Raw genomic sequence first — 9,494 nt, forward strand, 5'->3', positions numbered from 1 at the left:
TTATCATAGCACTTTTTAATTTTTACAAATTTATCTATCCTTGAAGAAAAATAATTCTACATTAGTGATGGATGCACAAGAAATTAGGATGACGGGAGGGAAGAGAAAGAGCACGAAAAAGACATGATAAGAGATGATTTGTCTATCATTATTACTTGAGATAATATTTTTTGTGTTTTATTGGATGTAGTAAAAAAATGAGGAGATCTAATTTTCATGAAAAAAACATTTTCCTTTCTATATATTTTTTTTTGTTGGATGTAGACAAAAAAATTGGTTTTCTTATACTTTGTTAGATCATCAAATTACATATCTATGAAATAATATTACCTCAAAACATTTTATCCTATTATGTTTTGCTTTAATAGTATCTAATATATATATTCAATATTTATTTGTTTCTGACAAGTCATAAATAAATTGGAATAGTTTTTAGAAATATATTCTTTAGGATCTTCTCTACTTTTTAGTAATCCAATTACAAAAAAAAATAAAAAAAATAAAAAAAATACTATGTATAGCTTTTTATGTAACCAATCTAGTTAAGATTGCACACATTATTTATAATATAAGTTGATTAATATGTGATATTTGAAAAATTAAAGTTCAGAAATATAACATGAAAATTCATACATATCCAAGTGATACCTTTGTGTACAATATTTTTTTCATAATTTTCACTGATTTCAAAGTACATGAATATATGTAGATACGGAAGTTATGGCTCCTGCGGTAATGTCAATGCTTTCCAAAGAAAAGAAAAAAATTAATGCAATGATAATCAATGTTATTTCACCGGATTCACATTGCTTTGAGCTCTTGGCACAAGCTGTAGTCTTGAACATCATCGTACTCGGTAAGTATTTATAATTCTATCTTTGGACAATGAAGCTTACATTTGCTCGAAGAAGCCACTTGTCGAGCAAACTGTGACATTCTTGTGGCAATTTATTTGGAGCGAGAAATCAATAAAAAGAGTAGAAACAAAGGGAGATCATATCAATGTTGATGATAATAATTATCTTGTTGGAGATGAAGAACGAGATCAAGAGAATAATATGCCTATTAATACCGAGGAACAAAGCAATAATAACAATGTTGTATCAAATGGAAAACATAAGTTGAGGAGGAAGAGAGGCCGAAAAAGCACAAAAGAGATTAATGAAGGAAGTAAGACTATTATGCGTAAAGAGTTATAAATATATAGCGATATAAACAGTAAGAATTTACACTTATAGCTAACGTCAATCTATTTGGAATTAGGGAGTAGTGATTATTGTATTTATATATATCTCAGCTTGATAAAGGAATACTAAAATATTGATTAAACTAATTTTACATTCTAATAAAACGTGTAGGATGTTTTCCGTCAGCCATCAGTGAAGTGATGAATATGCCAGGTCTTACCATTAAGCAAATTTCAAGTCGTCTTCAGGTACATTATCCTTACAAAAATTAAAATGGTAAATTATGTATCATATATTTATGTTTGTTTGGTCGGGGGAAATTAATTTCCAAAAAAATAATATTTGTTATAAAGTTACTTTGCTTGGAATGATTTTTCATCAAACACTTCTAAAATCTACTTTTCATACAATGATTTTAATTTTAATTTTTATCAAAATCGTTTATCAGATAAAATAATAATTTTACATCACTTCCACCAATAAATGTTTGGAAATTATTCTCGTCTTTATTCTAATTTTTTTTTATCAAAACTTCTATTGCATGCTTAGATATAGAAGTTATTTCTTGCTAATTTTATTTTATTGTAATGACTATTCGATGAAATAATATTGTTGTCCATCTTTAATTCAAAAGTTTTTAATCGTTCATTCATTACCAACAAAAATGTTTTTTTATTAGATATGACTTGTGTCATGCGTTTATGTCACACCTAAAAAAACGATGATTTGAGATGATAATTATAAAATCCATGGTCCAACTCTCCTTTGATTTTTTTTTTTCTTCTTTCAGAAATGTCGTAGTAAAGATGAGAAACTTCAAGAAGAGAGAGAATATATTTGTCACGAATCCTCAAGTGGTTCTCAACAAAGAAGCAGCTATGACACATCATTAGAAAAAACAAAAAGAAGGAACTGTGAAAAATATGGGAAAATACCTCGTCTTCAAACAAATGTTCCAAATCAAACCCAAAGAGTCCCAGAGTTTCCACCAGTTTATACCAATAACATTTTTGCTATTGAAGGAAGTGATCCAAATGAGTGGCAATATTGGGATGCATTTGTCAATTATAATTCTATGGATGATATATATCAGCTTCCAAAATTCTACATCTCCAAGTGCTACCCTACCTAATGAACATGGCAGTAAGTTTTTGCTTCTATCTCACTTCCCTTACTAGTTCGATAGAGTTGACTTCTAAGATGGTCACTCAATTATCTCATAAAGTTATTTTCTACGTATGCAGGTGGTGGAGACACCGAGGGTCCAGATTTCAACAATAGCAAATTTCCTGATGAATAATCAACATGGTCGATAATCCAGTTCTATTGATCAGTTACAAAGTTGTTTTCTCAAGTTGAAATTGCTATCTTTAGTTTTAATTTTCTAGAGACTATTTTGTTTCGTATGACTTGGATTGCTTGAACTTATGGAAAGTGAAATGAATGTTTTAAGAGAATGTATTTGAAATACTCATTTGAACTTGAGACTGATTTAGCTCTCATAATTTCTGCCGTGCGGCAATCTTGTCTAACTTAGCTTTCCGCTTATCTTCTTTCTCTTCTGCTTCTCCGGTAATAGAGGTGTTACAAGGTGTGTAAGATTAATCCTTGTGAGTATCGCAGTCTGTATTCACTAGTTGTTTGAAGTTATTGGAGTTTTGAGAAAACTACAGGTCGTGGTTTTTTCCTCCCTTGGGCAAAGAGGTTTCCATGTTAACATATGTGTTCTTACTTTAAGCATTTACATTACTTCTTGTTATCAGTATAGTCAAGTGGTCAGAACAAGAGAAGACATGTCACTAAACAACAACATAGGAAAAAACAGACTCTACTAAGTGATTGATCCGCGTGTGATAGTTGCCTATTTAACCTTGGACTATTGCTTCCAGCTAGATTATATGAACTTAGATATGTATACAAATTAGTATTTAATGAGTTCCCAAACATTCGTGCATAAACAATTTCCCCTGTTGTCGTGCCACCAGGACTTAGCATATGTTCTGTATTTGTATAATTTCGATGATGATCATGAGATTGCTGGGATAATGGAGGCATATTATTATTGTGTATTAGTCCGTGACTCCTACTTCTCGGAGTAGGAGGTCTTTGTGGTATGACTATACCAAAATTCGGGGCCTTAATTTCAGATGTTTTTGTAGCTTGACCGTGAGCATAGAGTGGAATCAATGTTTTTTGTGAGATTTCAGCTTTGCAAACAGGGCATTTTGGCTGTTGATTATCGATGTTCTCTAATGAAATGGTCTTAATATGTATCCATTTGTAGATGCAAGGCCAACAATAGAGGTGACCACATAATGTAACATAATGTAACAACAGGATCATGTACAAGATCCAGGCAAATGTTGCACTCGAAACCTCCAGGTGAATTTTCTTTAAGTTTATCAAGATCAGTTGTGTTCCGTTTTTCAAAGGAAATTAATATCGCGTTGATCAAAGGTAGTTTCTGGTATTTGGTCTTGAAAAAATTGTTCTAAGGCCATATTTGCCTCTTGGTATTGATTCATTTTGGTAATGGCAAGATGAAGAATGGTTAGAATTCAGGTTTTTAATACAATTAGAAGTGAGTATTTATAAGGACAAAGAATAGTAGTTTGCAAACAATGATTCTTAAGGTTGTCACTTGTCAACATCACATTATGTTAAAGGGGCATGGCTAAAAAGAAAAGGCCCTACACATTATTAAACAACACTATATCATATTGGTCAACTCAGTCTTAATTTATGCGGTACTGTTCGATTTAATATAACGTTTAATAAAGAAATGAAGATTTTTAAAATATGTGGTGTAAAACAAATCTTTAATCATTTGTGTCATTATAAATCATGTCATTAAGAATAATAGATGAATTTAAAGTTTTTTCAATCATCGAAATGTGATATTCTTTTTGTATCATACTGAAACACATGTGTTACATAAATTGGGACAAATGAACTATCACACACATCATAATTAAATGATTTAATGAAGTTGAAAAATTAATATTAATGGATCATGGTTAAGTGAGAGGAGTTTTGTGCAAACACATCTTTTATCTATCTATATGATTTAAACAAGTATAAGTTTATCATATTAGAAATATGATTAGGACCTTATATTATCCCCATGATAAGAATCTTAATCTAGAAAATAACTTTTAGTCCATAAAAAGTAGCACTAGTTGCGTACAAGGAGCTACCACTTGATGAACTTCCACACAGCCACATCCCATAAGTTCAATAGTTTTCACACTATAAGAACTATATGTTTTTTTCCGCGTGAATCAATGAAAATTTTATGTTATAAAACATAATTTTTTTTATTTTGATTTTATTAAACTAATTCACTAAGAAAACCCATAACGAAACATAAGTTCTCATTGAAATACTGAAAGTAGTCACTTGGAAATTTATGAGTTTTAGGAAATTATGCATTAAAACTTAAGAAGACACGGCTCGTATAGAAATTTATTGTTAAGTCATAATATATACTTTTACATCTAAATATCTTTATTGATTTGGTTAAAATTATAATTAAAAAAATTACAATACAGTATATATAGATTCACATAAATTTAATACTGTAAGTTCAATTATTATTATTATTATATATTAATCTAAAATTATTATAGAAGCTTCTAAACTCTAAATTCAGATCCAACTAAGGAGTGAATATACATAGTGGGGGTCTGGGGGATGGGAGAAAACATATGGACGGTGTGACAAAAAAATAAAAGAAATACTCCGTCCATTCCATTTGACTTAGTATTGTTTGACTTAATACGATGTATAAGAGAAAAAAAAAGATTTTAGAATATTATAGGCTAAAACAATTTTTATATATTTATATAATTGTAAATCATTTCATTAATTAAGGGTAGATGGAGAATTTTAAGTTAAATTATTTTCAATTACAATAAAATGACATTTTTAAAGACGGATTATGAGAATAGAGTGCCACGTAAAATAAAACGAGAAAATACTACTCCCTCCTTCCCATTTATATGTTACCTTTTTACTTTACATTTACATTAAGAAATAATGTAATTTTACCCTTCTACCCTTATTTAATGTTTTCTTAAGTCAACTTTATAACGCCCTCCGTCCCATTTTATATGCCATCTCTTTCTATAAATAGTTGGATCACAATACTTGTCATTTTATAAAATTTATGTATAAATTACCATATTTTATATATTATATCCTTGATATAGTAGTTAATTAATCTTGAAAATATATTCATCATTTATTATAAAATTGACTTAAGAAAACATTAAATAAGAATAGAAAGATAAAATTACATTATTTCTTAATAAAAATATAAAGTAAAAATGTGATGTATAAAATAGAACGGAGGGAGTACTACAAAAGAACGAGTCCGCACATGAATTATATAAGTACATGTGTCTCGAATTTAGCACCCTTTTGTCAACTTTTTGTATTTCGGCTTACTTGGAAGCAAGTCTATCCTCTCCTATCCAATCAATTAGGGTGGCCATTAATCAGATATTATTAGGCTAAAGATAACAAATTGATCCCTCCGTTTTTAATTATTTATCCATTTTTTTAGTTATTCCTAATTACTTGTCTATTTTGACAAATAAAAAAAGAACAATTTTTTTTATCTATTATACCGTCAATTTATTACTTTGAAAAAAGTAGAACTTTTTGAAAATCTTGAGTTTTTAATTCATCCACTTCACAATTAACATGGGTAAAATGGTAAACTCACTATTTCAATAATTGTTTTCTTAATAGGTGTGCCAATTCAAAAATGGACAAGTAATTAGGGATAGAGAAAGTATATCGAAATAACATAATCAGATATTATGCTAAAGATAATTAACAAAACTTTGAACAATTATAAATAAGATAGCAAAAAAATCCATTAGATAATACATAGTAAATTAACATGGTTCAACGATTAGTGATGGAATCTGAATATGATTCAGGATTTTCACTATTAATGAAATTCAAAAGGCATAATACATAAATGTGCCCTTTAACTTGACTTCATTTTATGTTTATGTCCTTCAACTTTGGGTATGCACAAGTATGCACTTAAACTTGTATTAAGTTGAACAACTAGCCACATGAGTTCTACATGACACAATACACTTAAGACACACGTAGGATAAAATATGACATGTAGGTTACCATGTAGGACCTGTGTGTCTATTTCTTCAACTTTATATAAATTTAAATGTCTACTTGTGCACACCCGAAGTTGAAGGGCATAAATGTGATTTGAAGCCAAGTTAAAGGGTATATTTATGTATTATGCCTATTCAAAATATGAATAAGTAAACATACAAATTAGCTGACTACAATAATACAAAGATAAAAAAACAATTTTAATTATATGTATAAATAGTATAATTTTCCATCAAAGGTGGTTCATTTGATTCCTCACTTCTTTCCCTCATTCAAAACTATGCAATATGAGACTTTCATGTCGCACGGAATCCTTCTCTTTTTTTTTTTTGGAAATCTTAATAGCTCAGTTAATTGACTGACTATTTGAATTCTCGATTCCCCATATTGTAATCTTCTACCCCAATTTTTATCATTACCTTCCTCACACATGTATAAGACCGAATCCAAAGATCTAAGATGAGAGAATTTTGGGAGGGCCGCCACTCCAACTACCGCCATGTATTATCCATACTAGATCTGACCAACTGTCCATCCTACCCTCCTCTACGTTCTTGACAACCCATTTTTGTCTTAGTCAAGTCTTTTAGTGGCACGTTTTGACCTTCTTTTCCATTACTTAGAAAAAGTGAGCTATTATTCAGATACAAAATACTATCATAATTGCCTAGAAAATTAGACATTCAACCCGTAATCACAGTGATCCAATTACAAAAGCTCCGAACCCCCTAGGTCTAGACTGGCTCTAGCCCCTGGTTTTATCACTTGACCTTCACATGAGTAAACTCGTAGATATAGAGGATTACAGTATCGATTTCTTTAAAAGAAAAAAAAACCTTAATTTATAAAAGTTCAAAAGATTTTAATTCAATGTTTGTAAGTCAAAAAACATATTTCATAAAACGGTTGCAAATCACATCGAATAAGTTCCATTGATTGGTGTATGGTTCTCATAAGGGAAGTAACAGCAGCATAAGCCATATATCCAAAAAATAGGACTATCTCTCACTCTCAGTATGAAAATGGACAAATTAATTGCCACAAGTTATGTAATTTTTCAGTTTTTAAGAAAACAGAAGATGCAAAGATCTTACTTTTACTAACTATTTCCATCACATTTCCAGCTAGGTCCACTAACAGGATAAAGTAGAAAGATGTGAGGTCACTAACCTTATCATCATGTAGACAAAAGAAGAGACCCAAGAAAGGAAACACACATTACTGGAGCCTGTTCTGGCCTATACAGTATGTATGTACATAAAATTTGGAGTATCTAAAGAACCACTGACAAATGGCTACGAAAGATCATATACAATTAAATTACAAGCCATTTGCAATCATCCTGCCACCTTATGCAGAAAAAATGAAAACGAACAAAACAAACACTCACACATTTGGCTTCTGATTTGACACCTTAACTACTCGCTGCAGAAAAAAAATGGCGCAAAAAATGGAAAATGATATGTTAGATGTCCCATAATTAAGGAACAAGAGAACATTATAGCAAGAACGAGTATGCAGGTATAAGAAATTACACATTATTTCTCAAAGTCATCATCATCATCTTCATCTGTTGTCACACTATTGAAACTGCTCGCCACAAAAGATGAAAAATGAAATGTTACACCTCCCAAAATCAAGAATGAACATGCAAGTATAACAAGTTACACAATATTGGAAGGATTCAAATCAAACACAATGACAGCATCAAGAACTTTTGTTGAATTGGTGCAATTTGACTTACTAAAGCTATTATCCAGATTATTATCGAGTTTACTATGATGATAAGTTAAATATTGTTGTAAATCAAGGAAGAAGATGTCTTACAAAAGATCACGAGTATGGACCTCGATAGAGCTTCCATAGTTGTCTTGAATGTCCTGTTGAATTTGCTTGGCGGAATTCCCAACTGATTGTTGACAGTGAATTATATCAATAAGAGCTAGTGTGGTTATATCTGCAAAATCTCGAGGGATTGAATCCAAATTACAGCAATCTTTAAGAAAAAGTCGTTCAAGGTACGGAAAGTGATCACTACTAGCTCTCCAGTACCGAATGTCTAAGTTATCCAGAAACAAGAACTTCAAGTGAGGAAACCCTTCCTCAACTACTTCCCACTCCTCGCCCATGAAGGCATTGTGTGATAGTTTAAGGACCTCGAGTTTGGGTAATTTACCAACAATGCTCAAATCCTTCCTTGCCAAACAGAATCGTCCGCTAAAAGCTAAACTCTTAAGGTTTTGTGGAAAAGCATCCGGAGGAGGTAAGAGTAAAGTTGGAACATCAGTTGGAGGTGCAGTTGCCCTTTCCGTCTGAAACCTCAGAGGATCTTGCGGAGTAGAACCTGAAGGTGCAGTGTTTTTTAGAAAGCTAGCAGCAGGTGAATAATAAATACTAAATACCAATTCCTCGAGCTGATATAAGTAGCGAAAATCATACAGGTCCTTGTGATTGCGAAAGTCCTCTCGGACGCCTAATACTTGCAACTTCTTTAAATTGGGAAATAGTCTAAAAAAAGACCCTGTACAATACCGAGGATTCAATTGATTGAGGCATTGCAAACTTTTCAAAACCAATCTGTTCTCTGTAGGCTCATGATTCCGCAAGTAATTCCAGCCCATATGCAGCGTCCTCAACTGTGGCATTGTCAAAATTTCCAATGGTAATATGAAAGGATAATTACTGATAAATGGAAGGTAAAGTTTAAAAGTTTGCAGATAGCATAGGCTTGATATCGATAGAGGAATGTCTATTATTGATGAGGGAACAGCTTCTTTCGATCCTCGATACTGCTTTAAGCAAGGATAAAAACACAAAGATAGGTATCTCAAATGAATTAGAGAAAGTACTCCACTGGGAAAAATTGGGCATATATTCAAACCAAGATCTAGTACTCTTACTAGCTTGAAAGACAATTCCAGTGTGACGCATTTGAATTCACCCACACCCAACATGATAATAGAATGAGCCTCACTGCTACGATACCAAGCCAATTCTTCCTCCTTATAGATTCTGATCCGACTTCGACTCTTAAAGGAACACTGCATGGATTGTGCACATGAATTTTGATCACTCTTTCCTCTGATAACATTCACAAAATTCATGTTTCGAGCTTCCCTCAAACAGAGTTCACGGGTCACATCATGCATTCCACAT

The 9,494-nt window shown here is 31.6% G+C and overlaps 2 pseudogenes; both read right to left on the reverse strand.

Moving 5' to 3' along the window:
- The window catches only part of LOC125850947 (putative late blight resistance protein homolog R1A-3), a 99,530-nt pseudogene that overhangs the window by 38,604 nt on the left and 51,432 nt on the right, over positions 1-9,494 (reverse strand).
- Positions 2,871-3,810, reverse strand: LOC125850942 (E3 ubiquitin-protein ligase RMA1H1-like; annotated as a pseudogene).

Source organism: Solanum stenotomum, unplaced genomic scaffold, assembly GCF_019186545.1.
Source record: "Solanum stenotomum isolate F172 unplaced genomic scaffold, ASM1918654v1 scaffold21218, whole genome shotgun sequence".
Taxonomy (NCBI): domain Eukaryota; kingdom Viridiplantae; phylum Streptophyta; class Magnoliopsida; order Solanales; family Solanaceae; genus Solanum; species Solanum stenotomum.